We start from the raw sequence: 21,564 nt of genomic DNA, 5'->3' as shown, positions 1-21,564 counted from the left end.
TCTTTAACATGCCACACACCCCCATCCCACTTATAGCATGCTTTAGATTGACAAATTTATGATCATAACTTTCAGAAAGTTTTTTTCTCTACTGGCAAATACATTTACTTTTTAATTATTATTGTTGATTCTTATTAATTACTGTATTCCTTGAGTGTGCTCAAAATGAGATATCTCATTATCTAGTGCCCTTGACAACTTTAGGAAGGCTGGAGAAGAGGGAGGGAGGATGCTAAGCTCTGCACTGTGTGTTCCTAGAGCTAAAGCAGCCCCTGGGTCTCCATAAGGAGGATTCAGAGTGGTTAAAAGGCACATTTTCTCATTATTTTTCTTCCTGTGCTTTTTATGGTCTGAGAGAAGTGAGATCTTTTTCCCTATCTTTATACAATCAATTTAAATTCTTTCTGAGTAGAATCCTTATGATGTAACAACATTAGAGATCTTATTCTATTTACCAGAGGTTTAGCAAAATATTTTGAGACTGAGCCATTCCTTTCAAAACAAAAACAAAAACAAAATCCAAGCAAACCAATATTTTCAAATTAAATCCTCTAAAGGAGGGAGTGAGACACTGACCTAGAGTCTTATCTCACGTCACCTCATGTTGTTTCAACTTCTGCCCAACTTTTTCCTAAGTAACTAAGTCTGAAGATTCCTTATCAGGGAGACATTCAGCAGCCCCATAACTGATAGACTAGTTTAAAACATTGCTCTTGTTTCCACAGAGCCTGTTCCCCACGGTTGAGGATTCGCAGAAATGTTTAAAGACATTTCTTAACAGATAAAAGAACCTTTTTCTGAAATTCCTCCCACCGCAAGCATGGCAATTATAAAACCAGTTTCATTTTTGCCTTTTCTCCACCTGCACCTTTAAATCCTTATGCAGGTGGACAGAGGGAAAAGGCAAAACTGAAGGGACCACAAGAGGTGGCTTAAAAGAAAGAATTTTCTGAGATGCTTGTAACTTGTCCGGTAACTAGTTGATGTTTTTAAAGCTGATTAAAGGGAAAATCTTTGCTTTCTCCCAAGCCTAGACCTAGTTGGGGGTTATGCTGCAGGGATGGGCTTGTGGGTGCTTTTACAGTGTGCCTTGTGGCTCTTAACTGCTCGACCCATACCTGCAAGTTTGCAGCAAATGCTTGGAAGAGAGAATAAGGCTCCTGTTTAATAAAGAAGGTACAGTTGCAAAGTGGTTGCAAGAGAGGGTGATCTAGGAAGAAAGACCCTTTTCCTCTGAAATCCAACACACCCTATGACATTTCCAAATAGCACTCGGGGTTGTCGGCCCTTACCTGGGCTAATTCACGCATACTCCAACCAAGTTGGTGTGTCATCCACAATGACAGCTTGTAGCCCTGGGTCCCTGTTCATGGATGCCAGCTGATGTGGACCCCAGCACATGGGGTCTGCAACATTGTGAATGGAGGAGAGACATTCACATGGACTACCCACTCCTGTGGAGGAAAAGGGGAAGTGGCTTCACTCTCAAGGGGAGCAAAAGGCATGGCCTCTGCCATGACAGGCCTTTATTTCTTTTTCCCGGCACATTACATGACGGTCCTCATTTTACTATGCACAAGTAGGCTTTAGGTGGTTACCTTTTACAGAAAACAAAGGAGCCCATGCTGCTAATCACATCACAGAAGAAGAATATTTGCAAATGAAAAGGGAAAAGTAGTTGAACCAGTTACACTAGTCCTTGGAAAGTTTAGCATGGATTTTAGGAAGTTACTTTGCAGTAAATGTTTGCTGCAAATCAGGGTGAGGGAGTTTTTAGCAAAAGCAAGACTCAAAGCGGCCTAGGCACATTGCAGGCCTGATTCCCCATGGGAGAACCTATCCATGGGTGTGGGTCCTGTGCATTTCCAAGTGGGAGCAGGGCCCACACCATGCAGAACAGTCTCCTACAATTTCAGAGGAGGGCTCAGGGCATTCTCCACTAGAGAGAATCACCAATCCCTTTATCCCCAGACAGATTGTTTCCAAGCAGACTCATTTCATCCATGACTGAGAGGACTCCATGGGACAGGGTTCCCTCAGAAAACCTCAAAGATTCCCCCAAGAAACCACTAGAACTGATAAATGAATTCAGCAAAGTAGCAGGATACAAATTTAATATCCAGAAACCAGTTGTACTTTATATGCCACTAATAAAGTAATGGGAAGGGAGATTAAGAAAACAATCCCATTAACAATTGCTATAAAAAGAATACCTAGGATGTAAAATACCAGTATTCTCCAAATTATAAGTCACTAAAGGAAGTCATAGAATATACAAATAAGTGGAAGCATATATCATGTTCATGGACAAGTAGAATTCACATCATTAAAATATCGATACTAACCAAAGCAATCTATAGACTCAACACAATTTCTATGAAGATTCCAATGGCATATTTCACAGTACTAGAACAATATTTAAAAAAAATTATAGAATCACAAAAGACTCTACACAGCATCAATGATCCAGAAAGAAGAACAAAGTTGAAGGAATCATGCTACCTAATATCAAACTATAATAGAAGGCCACAGTTCTCAGAACAGCATGGTACTGGCATAAAAAGAGATGCATGGATCAATGGAACAGAACAGAGAGCCAAAAAATAAACCCACATGTTTATACTCAATTAATATTCAAGAGAGGAAGCAAGCATATACAATGGGATAAAGATAGTTTATTGAATAAATGGTGTTGGGAAAATTGGACAGGTATGTTCCAAAATGAAACTAGAACACCTCCTTATACCACACACAAGAATAAATTCAAAAAAGATCAAAGACTTAAATGTTAGACTTGAGACCATAAAAATCCTAGAAGAAAACTTAGGCAGCAAAATCTTGGACATTGCTCATAACAACATTTTATTGGATATATCTCCCCAGGCAAGGAAAACAGAAGAAAAATGAACAAATGGGACTACACCAAACTAAAGAGGTTTTGCACAGCAAAGGAAATCATCACAAACTAAAAACACAATCCACAGAATTGGAGAATTTATTCACCAATACATCGGGTAACAGGTTAATATCCAAAATTTATAAAGTACTTACAAAACTCAACACACAAAAAAAAATCTAAAAGAATTAAACAATTAAAAAATGGGTAAAGGATGTGAATAGACAGCTCTCCAAAGCTGACATACAGATGGCCAATAGGTATATGGAAAGATGCTCAACATTACTCATCATCAGAAATGTAAATTAATACCACAATGAGATATCATGTCACACCAGTCTGAGTGTGTATCATCAATAAATCAACAAACAACAAGTGCTGGTGAGGATGTGGAGAAAGGGGAACCCTTTTGCACTGTTGGTGGGAATGCAGACTGGTGCACCCACTGTGGAAAGATCATGGGAATACCTCAAAAAATTAAAAATGGAAGTGCCTTTTGACCCAGAAATCCTACTTCTGGAAATATATCTGAAGGAGCCCCCAAAAAGTAATTCTTAAGAACATAAGTTCTGGCTGGTATATTTCAGTGGACTGAGAGCTGGCCTGCAAACCAAGGGGTTGCCAGTTCAATTTCCCATTAGGGAACATGCCTGGGTTGTGGGCCAGGTTCCCAGCAGAGGGTGTGTGAGAGGCAGGCACATGTTGATGTTTCTATCCCTCTTTTTCCTTCCTTTCCCCACTCTCTAAAAATAAGTAAATAAACACTTAAAAAAAAAGAACACGAACACCCTATGTTCATTGCAGTGTTGCAATTTACAATTGCAATTTACAATAGCCAAGATATGGAAGCAGCCTAAATGTCCATCAGTTGATGAGTGGATAAAACAACTATGGGGCATTTATGTAATGAGATACTACTTGACCATAAAAAAAGAAGAAAATTTTACTCTTTGTGACAGTATGAATGGACATGAGTAACATTATGCTAAGTGAAATAAACCAGGCAGAAAAGACAAATATCATATAATTTCACTCATATGTGGAATCTAATGAACAAACTAAACTAACAATGAAAATGGGGACAGACTCATAGATGCAGAATAGGATGACAGATGGGGGAGAATTGAAGGGGTAGAGGGATTGCACAAAAAAAAAGGACAAATGGACATGGACCATGGTGTGGTGATTCCTGGGGGGATGTGGATACAAAGGGTCTAAATGATAATGGAAAAAATACAATAAATATTAAATAAAAAAAAAAAACAAAAAAAGAAAAGCAAGGACCTGCAATCAAGACTACTACCCTTTCTAACAAGGTGTTCACTGAAAATGGAATGCAAAATATAGTCTCCCAAATAAAAAATGTCTAGAGGAATAAATTCCCACCAAACCAACATTGCAAGAGATGCTATAGGGACTGCTTTAAGAAGAAGAGAAACTCAGGTAAAAAGGAAAAAACTGCAATGAATAAGTACCTATTAATGACAACCTTAAATGTAAATGCAATAAATGGTCCAACCAAAAGACATAGGGTAGCTGAATGGATAAGAAAACACAACCCAAAAATATGTTGTCTACAAGAGGCCTACATCAGAACAAAAGACTTACACAGACTGAAAGTGAAGAGTTGGAAAAAATATTCCATGCAAATGAACATGAAAGAAAAGCTGGGGTAGCAATACTTATATCAGAAATAAATAGACTTCAAAACTAAGGCTATAATAACAGACAAAGAAGACCATTACATAATAGTTAAGGGAGCAGTCCAATAAGAGGATATAACCCCTATGAATATATATGTACCCAATCTAGGGGCACATAAATATATAAAGAATATCTTGGATGATTTTAAGAAAGAGATTGATACCATTGTAGGGGTTGTAGGGGATGCCCACTGTCAACAATGGACAGATCTTCCAGACAAAAAAAATCAACAAGGATATAGCAGCATTAAATGGCACACTAGATCAAATGAACTTTAATGGATGTTTACAGAACATTTCATCTCAAAGAATCTCTATATACTTTCTTCTCAAATGCACAGAAATCATTTTCAAAGACAGAGCACATGATAGGACACAAAACAAGCCTCAACGAATTCAAGAAACTTGAAATCATATTAAGCATCTTCTTAGATCAAAAAGTCTTGAAACTACAAATCAACCTCAAGAAAAAACTCAAACACATTCCAATACATGGAGGCAGAATAACATTTTATTAAATAATGAATGGGTTAACAATGAAATAAAGGCAGAAATCAAAAAGTACCTGGAAACAAATGAAAATGAACACACAACAGCACAAAACCTATGGGCCATAGCAAAGGCAGTCCTAAGAGGGAAGTTCATAGCAATACAGGCCTACCTAAAGAAGATAGAAAAAAACCTCAAACAAATAACTTCGCCCTACATCTGAAAGAACTAAAAGATCAACAACAAAGCCCAGAGTGAGCAAAAGGAATGAAATAATTATGATCAGGGCAGAATTAAATAACATAGAGACAAAAAAATTCAAAAGATCAATGAATACAGGAGCTGGTCCTTTGAAAAGATAAACAAAACTGACAAACCCTTAACCAGACTCATTAATAAAAAAAGAGTGAGGACTCAAATAAATAAAATCAAAATGAAAGAGAAAAAGTAACAACTGATACCACAGAACTATAAAGTATTGTAAGAAATTACTATGAACAACTATATGCCAAGAAATTGAACAACCTTGGTGAAATGGATAAATTCCTAGAAACACACAATCTTCCAAAAGTGAATCAGGAAGAAGCAGAAAACCTGAATAGACCAAAATCAACTAGCAAAATTGAAGCAGTAATAGAAAAAAAAAAAAAAACCTCCAGAAAATGCCTGGACCAGATGACTTCACAGGTTATTTTTACCAAACATTCAAAGAAGAACTAACACCTATCCTCCTCACACTATTCCAAAAACTTCAAGGAGAGAAAACTTTTCACAAGGCCAGTATTATCCTAATTCCAAAACCAGGAAAAGACACAACAAAGAAAGAGAATTATAGGCCAATATATCTGATGAATATAGATTCTAAAATCCTCAAAAGAGTACTAGCCAAATGGATCCAGAAATACATTAAAAAGATCACAAACCACAATCAAGTGGAATTTATTGCAGGGATGACAGCAATGGTACAATATTCACAAATCAATAAATGCAGTACACCACATAAACAAAATGAAAGACAAAATTCACATGATCATATTAATGGATGCAGAAAAAAACATTTGATAAAATTCAGCACTCATTTATGATAAAAAAAAAAACATTCAATGAAGTGGGAACAAAGATAGCATACCTCAACACACACCATACACCAGAATAAACTCAAAATGGGTAAAGGACTTAAATACACGTAGTAATGCCACAAAAATCCTAGTAGAAAACATAGGCAGTAAAATTTCAGATATCTCACATAGCAATATTTTTGCCAATATATTTCCTAGGACAAGGGAAATAGAGGAAAATTTAAACAAATGTGACTACATCAATTAAAAAGCTTTTGCACAGCTGAAGAAACCATCATCAAAATGAAAAGGGAAACATCTGTATGGGAGAACATATTTCCCAATGTTACCTAGGACAAACTTTTAGCCTCCAAAATATATAATAAACTCATACGACTAGACACCAGGAAGACAAACAATCCAGTAAAAACTGGGCAAAGGACCTGAGAGGACACTTCTCCAAGGAAGACATACTAATGGCCCATAGCCATATGAAAAGATGCTCAGCATCACTAGCCATCAGAGAGATGCAAATTAAAACCACAATGAGATATCACCTCACACCTGCCAAATGACTGTCACTGATAAATCAACACACAACAAGTGCTGGGGAGAATGTGAAGAAAAGTTAAGCCTACTTCACTGTTCATGGGAATGCAGACTGGTGCAGCCACTGTGGAAAACAGTATGGAGTTTCCTCAAAAAAATTTAAAATGGAACGGCCTTTGGACCCAGCAATTCCATTCCTGGAAATATACCCTCAGAATCCTGAAATACCAAATATTTACAATAGCCAAGATTTGGAAACAGTCTAAGTGCCCATCAGTAGATGAGTGTATAAAAAACTCATACATTTACACAGTGGAATACTATGCAGCAGAAAAAAGGAATTCCTGCTTTTTCAGACAGCATGGATAGAACTGGAAACTATTATGCTAAGTGAAATTAGTCAGTCAGTGAAAGACAAATGTCATATGATCTCACTTAAGGAGAATCTAGTGAACAACATAAACATAATGAGCAAAATAGATTCAGTGGTTTGGAATCATGGAATAGACTGATAGCTGTAAGAATGAAGGAGGGAGGTGGGGACTGATTGAAAGAAGGTGAAGACTAGCAAAAGAACATATATGAAGGACCCATGGACGTGGACAACAATGTGGGGATTGACCATGGAATTGGGCATCGGGCTGGGTGGAGGAGGGCAAAAGGGGAAAATGGGACAACTATAATAACACAAACAATGAAACATGTTAAAAAAGAAATTATAGATGGGACATCAATGCTTATTTTAAAGATATAAAAAGAATCATAAGAGAATATTATGAAGAGCGGTATGCCTAAAACTTATATACCCTAAATTAACTGAACAAATTTATAGAAAAACACAAACTGCTAATACTGACTGATCTTAAAAATATGAATAGATTTATAACAAGAAAAATCATAAAATCAATAATAAAAAATTACCCACAAAGAAAAACCCAGGACATCATGTCTTTACTGGTTAAATCCACCAAATATTTACAGAAGAATTAATGTGACTTATTTAAAAACTCTTTCAAAAAATGAAAGAAGAGAGAACACTTCCCAACTCATTCTTTGAGGCAAGTATTACCCTGATACCAAAGCCAGACAAAGATATCATAAAAAAAGAATACTATAGGCCAATAATCCTAATGAATATAGATCCAAATATCTTCAACAAAATACTAACAAAACTGAATCCAACTAGATATAACAAGTATTAAACACCACTACCAAGTATATCATGACGAAGAAGAGTTATTCCAAAAATAACATCTAAAAATCAATTAATGTACTACACTATATCAACAGAATTAAAGACAAAAACTGGCTACTGGCCAAGATGGAGGTATCGGTGGATGCACTGTACCTCTACGCACAACCAAGATAGGGACAACAACAATTTAGAAACAGAATAACATCCAGAAATGACAGAAAATTGATCTGAATGGAAGTCTGACAACCAAGAAGTTCAATTAGATCCATGCATCCAGACCAGTAGGAGGGGCGGAGACAAGCAGCCAGGCACAGGGCGTGGCTCGGAGAGCAGAGAGCGTGGGACAGAGAGCAGTGGGACTGGGCGTGTAAGGCATCCAGGGCACACAAGACCGCAGCAGGTGGACCCTGAGTGTGCAGGTTGCAGCTGGCAGATCCCGGCCCAGGGGTGGCAACCAGCAACCAGCATACCCAGTGAGGCAGCGACTGTAAAGCAAGGCAGTGTGTGCAACCCAGGATCACAGCGCTGGGAAATAGAGCCTTGGGACACTGATTGAGGACACCTGTGGGAGTTGAGGCATATGGAGAGATACCCAGCTTCACAGGGGAGGTCCTTGGAGGGTCCCACGGCATGCACAAGCCCACCCACATAGGAATTGACACCAGAGGGGCCCAGTTTGCTTGGGGGAAGCAGAAGAGGTGACTGAGGACCCACAGAGAATGGAGTAACCGCCATTGTTCCCTCTCGACACCACCCCCACATACAACGTCACAACCCAGCGACTGGGGTGCCCTGCCCTGGTGAACACCTAAGACTCCACCCATTACTGTAACAGGTGCGACCAGACCAAAGAGAGAGAGACAGAGAGAGACAGAGAGAGAGAGACAGAGAGAGAAACAGAGAGAGAGAGACAGAGAGAGACAGAGAGATGTCTCAAACAGAAGAACAAATCAAAGCCCCAGAATCCATCATTTTAAGCAACCGAGAGATAGCCAACCTATCAGATGCACAGTTCAAAACACTGGTGATCAGATGCTCACAGAATTGGTTGATTTTAGTCAGGAATTAGATGAACAAATGCAGGCCAAGATAAGAGAAATGAAGGAAAATGCACAGGGAACCAATAGTGATGGGAAGGAAACTGGGACTCAAAACAATAGAGTGGCCTGGCTGGCATAGCTCAGTGGATTGAGTGTGGGCTGTGAACCAAAGCATCACAGGTTCGATTCCCAGCCAGGGCACATGCCTGGGTTGCAGGCCACAACCCCCAGCAACTTCACATTGATGTTTCTCTCTCTCTTTCTCCCTCCCCTCTCTAAAAATAAATAAATAAAATTAAAAAAAAAACAATAGAGTGGACCAGAAGGAAGAAAGAAACAACCAAACAGGAAAGAATGGAGAAATAAGAATTAAAAAAAAACAAGGAGAAGCTTAGAAACCTCCAGGGCATCTTTAAATGTTCCAACATCTGAATTATAGGGGTACCAGAAGGAGAAGAGGAAGAGCCAGAAATTGAAAACTTATTTGAACAAATAATAAAGGAGAACTTCCCCATTCTGGTAAAGGAAATAGACTTCCAGGAAATCCAGGAAGCTCAGAGAGTCCCGAAGAAGCTGGACACAAGGAGGAACACACCAAGGCACATCATAATTACATTACCCAAGATTAAAAATAAGGAGAGAATCTTAGAAGCAGCAAGAGAAAAGAAGACAGTTACCTACAAAGGAGTGCCCATAAGACTGTCAGCTGATTTCTCCAAAGAGATCTTACAGGCAAGAAGGGGCTGGAAAGCAGTATTCCAAGTCATGAAAGGCAAGGGCTTACATGCAAGATTGCTCTATCCAGCAAAGCTTTCATTTAGAATGGAAGGGAAGATGAAGTGCTTCTCAGATAAGGTCAACTTAAAGGAGTTCATCATCACCAAGTCCTTATTATATGAAATGTTAAAGGGACTTATCTAAGAAAAAGAAGACAAAAAACATGTACAGTAAAATGACAGCAAACTCACAATCATTAACAACCACATCTAAAACAAAAACAAAAACAAACTGAGCAAACAACTAAAACAGGAAGAGAATCATAGAAATGGAGATCACATGGAGGGTTATCACAGGGGAGTTGGAGGGGGAGAGAGGGAGAAGAGGTACAGAGAATAAGTAGCAATAGATGGTAGGTAGAAAATAGACAGGGGGAGGGTAAGAATAGTAAGGGAAATGTAGAAGCCAAAGAACTTACAAGTATGATGTACTGACATGAATTAAAAGGGGGAAATATTGGAGGGAGGCGGTGTGCAGGGTGGAGGGGAGTGAAAGGGGAAAATGGGACAACTGTAATAGCATAATCAATAAAATATATTAAATAAATAAATAAATATGAGAGGTTAAAAAGCAAATAAAAGTAAATGAAATCTTAAACCAAAAAAAAAAGCATATGACAAAATTGTTGGGGAAGGTCACCAAAAATATGTGACTGCTGATTTGACACACAATTTGGATCCAGGCAACTGGAAACTCCGCACCCTCACCCCTGTGCTTTGGAATGTGTACTCTGCTAGCTTTCCCTGCTCTGAGAAGCTGCCTAAGTATGCAGCCTTGAGATAGAAATGTGGTGTTTGACTACAGGAACTGGGTTCATAACTGAACCATTAAGGCCCCTAAAGGGCATCATATTTCAAGATTTGGCAGACAGGTGCAGAAAACTGCTCATCATGCAGATACCCAAGACAAGCCTCATATTAAGTCTTGCTTATTAAACCTGCTCACCTACCAATCTGGAGTGGTCTGCCTTTTTCTTTGTCCTCTCCTGCCTTTTGAATATAGGGAGCAGTTTCACACTACACCTGGGAAGCTACCAAAGAGGTTGCAACCTAACAATCTGAGGGCCAGCCAGAGGACTGAAGAAATCAACCGTGGGAAAGAGGCATCCACAGAGGAATATTTCAGGCTGGGGAAACAAATGGCTAATGCCCAACTAGAGGCCGAAACTCAATTTAGAGGATTGGAGGAGGAACTGTGATTAGGGTAGGATATCTGTTTTTCAACAACTATGCTACTTTCAGGGGCTGGCAGAATGGTGGAATAGCAGAATAATAAGTTGGAGAACTTAGTGTGCTGTTTTTCAAAGCTAGGAAAGTATAAGCTGGATGGATTAAGGTCAGAGCTCTTGTGTTGAAGCCTGATTGAACACTAAAAGGGAGGATTCCCTGAGAAAGTGAGTAGAGCAAAGGGAAGAATGTTATAGTGATTGACAATGAAAGGGAGAGTATAAGCCATACTGCCCCACCCCTAATATAAAAGAAAATTTTAAATAGCAATTACAATAGACTTCCAATAATAAGTAAATATACAACAAAACTCCTAGGAGAAAATTTGAATTCTTTCTTTCTCTTGAAGTTGTAAACCTTATCATGCCTTTGAAATGTAAATGCCACAGGAGCTAAAGCATTCCCACAAGACTGAAGGAGAAAGGGGGTTTTAAAAATGCAGACTCCGATTTTCTTAGCTTGCATGTCTCCAGGCTTCAACACAAATACCTAAAATATATAACACACAAATTATATGAAAAGTGAAAAATACCTTACTTATCCTATTTTTCTTCCTTTTGCATTTATAGAATTCACCCACACTGTAGGGCCAATAGCAAGAGGCAATATTAATGGTTCCCACAAGGAAGACCTTGCAAATTGCTATAAATCATCTCTGAAGATGGTGAGAGAAAATAATATCCAATCAGTTGCTACATCAATCAATGCAGTCCTTTCTTTAAAAAGACTTCTGCATCTTTTTAAATTCCCACAAGTGAGTCAATAAAACCTGGAGCTGTGAAAGGACCAGATAAACCCAAAAGAGGGGTCATCTCAACAACTGAGACAAGTAGGTGCGAGCTGTGAATAGCAGTATACCTGCTGGAAGGGGAAACCACCAACAAATGAACCACCAACAGAGAAGAACGTGAAAGAGTGAGTGGAAGCCACACTAACCTGCATGCAGGATCAATCTGGAAATACAACTAAAGGGTAGAAAAATTACCCAGAACAAACAACTGAACAATAGCAAGAGAGAAGCCTCAAAACCTCGTACACACAGAACCGGCTTCAACACAACCTGTCCACAACTGCACAACAGAATACAAGATGTGGTGGATAGAGTAACCCTCAGTTAACCAGCTAGAGGGAAGGACTGACCAAAGAAATAACCAACAACAATTAAAACCCAAAGACATACAGAGAGCCAACATAAATGCCAACCCAAGACCAATGAGTTCAGGAGATCAAGGATATTACACTACTGAATCTCAAAGGTCTTATACTACAGAAGTTCATGCCAGAAAGATAGGGAGATGAAACAGATGAATTTAAGAAACAGAAGCTAACAAGAAGAGTCTCACAAAAAATGGGAAGACAAAGAAACAATACCCAAATGAAAGGAAAAGAGGAAGCCTCAGAAAGAATGCTAGATAAAATAGAGGCAACTCAACAATCAGATATTGAGTTCAAACCAATGGTTATCAGGAAGTTCAATAAGCTCACAGAGAATTATCAAAAACACAGGGAAACTACAATGAACTCACTGCAAACTATATCAACATGAAAAAGGAAATAGAAACTTTCAACAAAGGCCAAGAGGAAATGAAGACTATAATTTCTGAACTGAAGAGCACAGCAGAAGGAATGAAAAGTGGGCTAGATGAAGCAGAGGATCAAATCAGTGAGATGGAGGACAAGGTAGATAAAAACACCCAGAAAGAGCAAGAAAAGGAAAAGGAACTCAGAAAGAAGGAAGAGGTGGTAAGAGAAATGCAAGACAATATGAGACAAAATAATATATGTATACTAGGGATACCAGAAGGAGAATAAGAGCAAGGGATAGAAAACTTGTTTGAAAAAGTAATCATGGAAAACTTCGCTAATTTGAAGAGAGAAAAAGTCACACAAATCCAGGAAACACAGAGTCCTAAGAGGACTCTAAAGGGGAACCTAAAGAGGCCCACTACAAGACACATCATAATTAAAATGGCAAAATTTCAAGATAAGGAGACAATTTTGAAGGCAGCAAGGGAGAAACAGGAAGTAACGTAAAAGGGAGACCAGATATGCCTAGCAGCTGACTTCTCAATGGAAACACTCCAAGACAGAAGGAAATGGCAAGAAATACTCCCAGTAATTAAAAACAAAGGCCTGCAAGCAAGACTACTCTGTCTACCAAGGCTCCCACTTAACATAGAAGTGAAATAAGGCCTTTCCCAGAAAACAGTAGGCTTAAAGAATACAGCCCCACCAAACCAGCTCTGCAAGAGATGCTAAAAAACAAGGTTTGCTCTAAGAACAGGAAGAAAAACAGTGCAAGAGAGGGAAACACAGGTACAAAAAAAATGGCAATGAATAAATAACTATCAATAATAGCCTTAAACATAAGTGGATTAAATGCTCCAATCAAAATACATAGAATAGCTGAATGGAAAAGAAATCATGACCCACAAATATGCTGCCTACAAGACACCCACCTCAGAACAAAAGACCTACACAGACTGAAAGCGAAGGTTTGGAAACAAATATTCCAAGAAAATGGACAGAAAAAAAAAAAAAAGCTGGGGTAGCAATACTCATATCAAACAAGATAGACTTCAAAAAAAGAGCCATAAAAACAGACCCAGAAGGTTACTACATAATATTCAAGGGAAGACTCCATCAAGAAGATATAAACATTGTAAATATATATGCACCCCACATAGGAGCACCCAAATACATAAAGAAAATCTTGGAGGACTTCAAGAAAGGTATTGACAGCAACACAATTATTGTGGGGGATTTTAACACACCACTGTCAAAAATGGATAGATCTTCCAAACAAAATATCAAGAAAGATATTGTGACACTGAACAATGTCCTAGATCAAATGGACTTCACTGCTATATATAGAGAGAGAGCCTGTCACTCCAAAGAAGCTAAATACACATTCTTTTCCAATGCACATGGAACATTTTCAAAAATAGACCACATGATAGGACACAAGGCAAGCTTCAAAAAATTCAAGAAAATTGAAATAATATCAAGAATTTTCTCTGAACACAAGGGATTGAAACTACAAAACAACCTCAAGGAAAAAAAAAAACAACACTCAAATTCATGGAGATTGAATAGCATGTTATTAAACAATGAATGGGTCAAGAATGAGATCAAGGAAGAAATCAAAAAGTTTCTGGAAACAAATGAAAATGAACTCACAACAATCCAAAACTTATGGGACACAGGGAAGGCAATCCTGAGAGGAAAGTTCATAGCAATATAGGCCTACCTTAAAAAGGAAGAGACATTTCAAATAAGCAACCTAATCCTACACCTACAAGACCTCAAGGAACAACAATAAAGATAGCCCAGGGCAATTAGAAAGAAGGAAATCACCAAGATCAGAGCAGAATTACACAACATAGAGACTAAAAGCACAATTCCAAAGATCAATAAATCCATGAGCTGGTTCCTTGAAAAGAAAAACCAGCTCTCAGACTTCCGGCAAGATGGAGGAATAGGTGGACGCACCGTACCTCCTCGTACAACCAAGATTAGAAAACCAATAATTTACAACAATAATTTACTATCAGAATAACACCCAGATCCGGCAGAGGATTTATCTGAATGGAAGTCGGGCAGCCAAGAAGTTGAAGTAGACGCATTCATCCGGACTGGTAGGAGAAGACGAGCCAGGCGGGCACGGGGCTGGCTCGGGTAGGCAGCGCGCGGAGGTCGGGGGAAGGTTTGGCGCGAAATCATCGGCACAAAAGCCATCCGGGGGCGCAAGAACGCAGAGGTGATCCCTGAGTACGCAAGCTGCGGCTGGCAGACCCAGAGGGGTAGCGATTGTGGACCAGGGCAGAACTCGCGGCCCAGAAGCTCAGACAAGGGTCTGAGTCGAGGAGAACGGAACTACCGCCATTGTTTTCTCCCGCCCCGCTCCCGCTCACGCCCCGCCCCCACATATAACGTCACAATCTAGCGACTGGGGTGCCCAGCCCCAGTGAGCACCTAAGGCTCCGCCCCCCACCATAACAAGAGCGACCAGACCGAAAAAAAAAGAGAGACAGGGGAAAAAAATATGTTTTCAACAGAGCAGATCAGTCCCCCAGGACTCATCCTTTTGAGCGACCAAGAAATAGCCAATCTATCAGATGCGCAGTTCAAAACACTGGTGATCAGAAAGCTCACGGAACTGGTGGATTTTGGACGAAATTTAGATGAAAGAATGCAGATTACCATAAAACAGATGCAGGAAGACAAGCGGAGGAGAGCCAATAGTGAAAGGAAGGAATATGAGTCTCAAAACAATACAGTGGACCAGAAAGAAGATAGAATCAACCAAGCAGGAAAGCATGATGAAATAAGAATTCAAAAAATTGAGGAAAAGATTAAGAGCATCCAAGACACCTTTAAACGTTCCAATATCCGAATTATAGGGGTACCAGAATTGGAAGGGGAAAAGCAACAGATTGAGCACGTGTTTGAACAAATAATAAAGGAGAACTTCCCCAATCTGGCAAAGGGAACAGTCTTCCAAGAAATCCAAGAAGCTCAGCGAGCCCCAAAGAAGTTGGACCCAAGAAGAAACACACCAAGGCACATCATAATTACATTAGCCAAGGTCAAAACGAAGGAGAGAATCCTAGAAGCAGCAAGAGGTAAGGGGACAGTCACCTACAAAGGAGTTCCCATCAGACTGTCAGCTGATTTCTCCAAAGAGACCTTACAGGCAAGAAGGGGCTGGAAAGAAATATTCCAAGTCATGAAAGACAAGGACCTACATCCCAGATTGCTCTATCCAGCAAAGCTCTCATTTAGAATGGAAGGGCAGATAAAGTGCTTCTCAGATAAGGTCAAGTTAAAGGAGTTCATCATCACCAAGCCCTTATTTTATGAAATGCTAAAGGGACTTATCTAAGAAAAGAAGATAAAGAAAAGACATGTATAGTAAAAGGACAGCAAACTCACAAATATTAACAACCACACCTAAAGCAAAACCAAAAGAAACTAAGTAAACAGTTAGAACAGGAACAGAACCACAGAAATGGAGGGCACATGGAGGGTTAGGCAGCAGGGGGGTGGGAGGAGGAGAGAGGGGGAAAAGGTATAGAGAATAAGTAGCATAGAATGTAGGTTGAAAATAGATAGGGGGAGGGCAAGAACAGTACGGGAAATGTAGAAACTAAAGAACTCATAAGTATGACACATGGACATGAACTAAAGGGGGAAATGTGGGTGGGAGGGGGGTACAGGGTGGAGGGGAGAGAAGGGGGAAATGGGACAACTGTAATAGCATAATCAATAAAATATATTTAAAAAAAAAAAAAAAAAAAAAAAAAAAGAAAAACCAGCTCTCAATTGACAAGCCTTTAAGCAGACTCATCAAGGAAAAAAAAAAACCAGAGAGGATCCAAATAAACACAATCAGAAATGAAAGAGGAGAGATTACAACTGGTACCACAGAAATACAAAGCAGTGTAAGAAATTACTGTGAAGAACTATATGCCAAGAAATTTGAAATCCTAAGTGAAATGGACAAATTTCAAGAAAAATATAATCTTCCAAAACTGAAGGAAGAAGCAGAAAACCAGAAAAGACCAATAACAGCTGACAAAATTGAAGCAGTAATAAAAAAAAAAAAAAAACTCATGACACACAAAAACCCTGGACCAAAGGGTTTCGGAGGAGAATTTTACAAAGCATTTAATGATGAGCTAATCCCTGTCCAAAGATTATTCCAAAACATTGAAGAACATGGAAGACTCCCAAAATCTTTTTATGAAGCCAGCATCATCCTAATCCCCAAACCAGATAAAGACATAACAAAGAAAGAAAACCTCAAGCTAATATCACTGATGAACATAGATGCTAAAATCCTCAACAAAATATTGGCAAACTGCATCCAGCAGTATGTTAAAAAGATTATACACCATGATCAAGTGGGCTTCATCCCAGGGATGCAAGGATGGTACAATATTCGCAAATCAATAAGTGTAATATCACATGAAATGAAAGAGAAAAATCACATGATCATAGCAATAGATGTAGAAAAAGGATTTGATAAGGTACAGCATCCATTTATGATAAAAACCCTCAGCAAAGTGGGAATAGAGGGAGCATTCCTCAATATAGTAAAGGCCAATACAAGAGACCTACAGCCAACATCATACTCAATGGGCAAAAGCTTAGAGCTTTCCCACTAAGATCAGGAACAAGACAGGATGCCTGCTTTCACCACTCCTATTCAATATAGTACTGAAAATCCTAGCCCCAGCTTTCAGACAAGAAAAGAAATAAAAGGCACCCAAATTGGAAAGGAGGAAGCAAAATGGTCTTTGTTTGCAGATAACATCATATTGTACATGGAAAATCCTATAGACTCCACCAAAAAACTACTGGACATAATAAATTAATTTGGAAAAACAGTGGGATACAAAGTCAATATTCAGAAATAAAAGGCATTTTTGTACACTAATAATGAAATATCAGAAACAGAAATCATGAGAAAAAAAAACAATTTGATATAGCAACAAGAGAAATAAAGTACCTAGGAATAATCCTAACCAAGGATGTAAAAGACCTGTACACAGAAAATTATACAACACTGAAGAAAGAAATTACAAAAGACACAAACATATGGATGCATGTACCATGCTCATGGATTGGAAAAATTAACATCATCAAAAATCCATACTAGCCAAAGCAATTTATAGATTCAATGCAATCCCTATTAAATCACTAATGACATATTTCAAAGATATAAAACAAACATTTCAGAAATTTATATGGAACCATAAATGACTCTGAATAGGTATAGCAATTTTGAGAAAGAGGAATAAAGTAAGAGGGCTCACAATACCTGATATAAAATTATATTACAAGGCCACTGTAATCAAAACAGCCTGGTACTGGCATAAGAACAGACACATAGACCAAGAGAACAGAACAGAGAGCCCAGAAATAAAGCCACGTCTCTATGGTCCATTAATATTTTACAAAGGGAAAAGAAGCATAAAATGGAGTAAAAATAACCTCTTCAACAAACAGTATTGGGAAAGTTGGACAGCTACATGCAAAAAAAATGAAACTCAAACTCCAACTTACATTATACACAAAAATAAATTCAAGGTGGTTAAAATTCCTAAATATAAGTTATTACACCATTAAAGTCCTAGAGGAAAACTTCACAGGGAAATCTCAGACATTCCATACAACAATATCTTCAATGACATGTCCCCTAAAGCAAGGGACATAAAAGAAAGAATAAACAAATGGGACCTCATCAAATTAAAAAGCTTCTGCACGATTAAAGAAAACAGCATTAAAAGGAAAAGAGAACCAACTATATGGGAAAACATATTTCCCAATGATAGCTTGGAGAAGGGTTTGATCTCCAAAATATATAAAGAACTCACATGATTCCACTCCAGGAAGACAAATAACCCAATTAAAAAATGAACACAAGACACTTCCCCATGAACAGACACTTCCCCTTGAACAGATACTTCTTCAAGGAGGACATATAAAAGGCCCAGGGACACATGAAAAGATGCTCAGCATCACTAGCCATCAGAGAGATGCAAATTACTGTGTTTTTCAGATTATAAGACACACACACCCCAAATTTGGGAGGTGAGTTTTATAGTACAAATGTAACTTACCTGGCTCACTGTGGGGGGGGGGTGACATTGGAGCAGGGTCACAGGTTATTAAATATTTTACCACATTTTTTGCTTGAAAATTTTTTTTACCTATTTTCCTCCTCTACAACCTAGGTATGTCTTATGGTCTGGTGTGTCTTATGGTCCTAAAAATATGGTAAAACCACAATGAGATACCACTTCACACCAATCAGAATGGCCATCATAAACAAATCAACAAATAAGTGTTGGAGAGGCTGTAGAGAAAAGGGAACCCTAGTACACTGTTGGAGGGAAGGCAGGCTGGTGCAGCCACTGTGAAAAACAGTATGGAACTTCCTCAGAATACTAAAAATGGAACTGCCTTTTGACCCAGCAATTCCACTGCTGGGAATATATCCTAAGAACCCTGAAACACCAACCCAAAAGAGTCTATGCACTGCAATATTCATAGCAGCACAATTTACAATAGCCAAGTGCTGGAAGCCACCTGGATGCCAATCAGTAAATGAGTGGATTAAAAAAACTGTGGTACAGCCCTGGCTGGTGTAACTCAGTGGATTGAGCACGGGCTGCGAACCAAAGTGTCACAGGTTCGATTCCCAGTCAGGCCACATACCTGGATTGCAGGCCACAGCCCCCAGCAACCGCACATTGATGTTTCTCTCTCTCTCTCTCTTTCTCTCTCCCTTCCCTCTCTAAAAATAAATAAATAAAATCTAAAAAACAACCCACGAAACAGTGGTGCATTTACACAATGGAATACTATGCAGCAGAAAAAAGAAGGAGTTCCTAGCCTTCACAACAGCATGGATGGAACTGGAGAGCATTATGCTAAATGAAATACAGTCGTCCTTCATCATATCATCGTTCACTTATTGAGCCTTCACTGTATTGTGGGTTTTTTAAAACTGCGATTCAGTGAAGCCGCGATAAATGAACTGCGATATAGCAACGGACGGCTGTATATTTCACTGGTGAGTACCCATATAGAATTTTATATGTTGTTAAAATTATGTAGGTTTAAGAGTGTAGAAAGTGTTTAAGAGCATATGAAGTGTTTATAAGAGTGTGGGAAAGGTTAAGAGAGTGACAAAGGTTTATAGGAGTGTGGGAAGGGTTTATAAAGCCTTAAAATATATATAAATGATAAAATAAATATAATGCCGCTACTTTGTGGATTTTCACCTATCGTGGAGATCTCTGGAACATAACTCCTGAGATAGGTGAGGGATCACTGTAAGCCAGGTGGTGAGGGACAAATACCATATGATCTCACCTTAACTGGAACCTAATCAACAAAAGAAAAAAAGCAGTCAAAATATAACCAGAGACATTGAAATTAAGAACAATCTGATAGTAACCAGAGGGGAGATGGGAGGAAATAAGGGGGGGAAGGGTTTTCAGGAACAATTACAAAGGACACATGGACAAAACCAAGGGGAGGTGGAAGCAAGGGAAGGGGTTGGGTTTGGCCGGGGTGGGGGGGGAGTGGTGGTGGGTAAGTGCAAACAACTGTAATTGAATAACATAATTTTTAAAAATAAAAATATACACTCCTGTAGCCAAAATTGTTTCATAAAAGACACAAGATGTTTTATAGAACTGCTAGCAAAAAATAAGAATGTGAAAAAATGACTGTATATGGAAAGTATAATGTATGTTTTTGAATATATAAAAAGGGATGTGTACCCCAGGAAATGATACTAAGAAGGGCTCCTGAGGGCTAACTGGGTTCAAATTATATATACATATATAAAATGACACGTAAGACACAGACAACAGTATGGTGATTTCCACAGGGAAAGGGAGGTGGGGAAAGGTCAAAGAGGACAAAGGGGCATATATGAAGACAGAAAGAGACTTTACTTTGGATGATAGCTGCACACAATGTAGTATGCAAATTATGTCTTGCTGAGTTGTACACTTGAAACCTGCATGGTTTTATAAACTCAAAATAAACCAAATAAACTGAATTTTAAAAATAAAAAAGCCTAGGTGCCATTTCTACACAAGAGCCTCTCACAGAAACTGCCTTTCAGAGAGAAGCCTGCACTAAGGTCTCTGCCTCCTGCACTGAAATGCCTTTTTACACTGCATTTCTGCCATCTGAGCCAGCCATTATAAATGAGTCCCTGGAATCCTCTTTCAACCAATAAGACTCAGATTTTCTCCATCCAATGATAACTGAGCACACAGCTTTATCACCATCAGCATCTTCACCAGCCAATCAGAGTTGCTCTATTCTTACTAATCAGGACAGCGCTTTTGGATCCAGCCAAACTGCAAGAATTCAGAGGCCTCATCTGCATGAGGCTTGGCCAATTAGGGTACAGTGGTGGGGACTTCTGCATATATAAGTCAAACCCTCTCTGGATCAGAGAGCAGAGCACACTTTCCCTTCCCACCAAAGAGTGAAGACTGTTTCCTCCTCTGGAGCCTTACCAGAGCAGGGTAGGACAGACTGGCTCAGGAGCAGAGTGAAGCACACCTGTGCAGGGCAGAGTGGAGCAAACTGGACTAGACTGGTGCAGGTGGAGCAGAGCAGAGCTATCTAGATAGAGAGGGGTCTCACCCCAGGGCTGCCTTGCCCCAGAATCACCTCAAAGCCTTGCTGTTTCAAAGCTGTGCTGTATCAAAATTGATCTGTTTGCACTGCATAAAGTTTCCTTCTTTACCACACCCCAAACTGGGGATTCATATCAAAATTGAATTGGTGTCAATGACCATCAATTGACAAGGTCATGGATTTTTTTTTTTTAGGAAAAGGGAAATAAAATGTTTTTTTTCTTAAATAAGAAACTATATAAAGGATATGAGTGGGGTGGTGTTTTGGTGAAGGAGAGAAAAAAGAAACTAATTTAGTCCTAAAGTAAAAATATTGTTTCAAAATTAAAAGGGAAAACATAGGATGAAAGCTAAAAGGCATGAGAACATTGCAAAAAGTTTGTAGAACTTCAAGTTTTATAGAAAAGGAATCTTGAGAATGGAATTCTATGTGTGGGCAAGCTAACTAAGATTGGA

General features: G+C 38.9%; 1 long non-coding RNA gene across 1 annotated transcript; it reads right to left on the bottom strand.

The window, feature by feature from the left end:
* Positions 1-1,495: 1,495 nt before the first annotated feature.
* Positions 1,496-20,946, bottom strand: LOC118498383. The gene is made up of 3 exons (XR_004900886.1): positions 20,936-20,946; positions 10,730-10,737; positions 1,496-1,598 (listed from the first exon to the last, which is right to left on the bottom strand). It is a non-coding gene; the product is annotated as an uncharacterized LOC118498383 (long non-coding RNA).
* Positions 20,947-21,564: the final 618 nt, after the last annotated feature.

This window comes from Phyllostomus discolor, chromosome X, assembly GCF_004126475.2.
Source record: "Phyllostomus discolor isolate MPI-MPIP mPhyDis1 chromosome X, mPhyDis1.pri.v3, whole genome shotgun sequence".
Classification (NCBI taxonomy): Eukaryota; Metazoa; Chordata; class Mammalia; order Chiroptera; family Phyllostomidae; genus Phyllostomus; species Phyllostomus discolor.
This window is presented reverse-complemented; position numbering and strand designations above follow the sequence as displayed.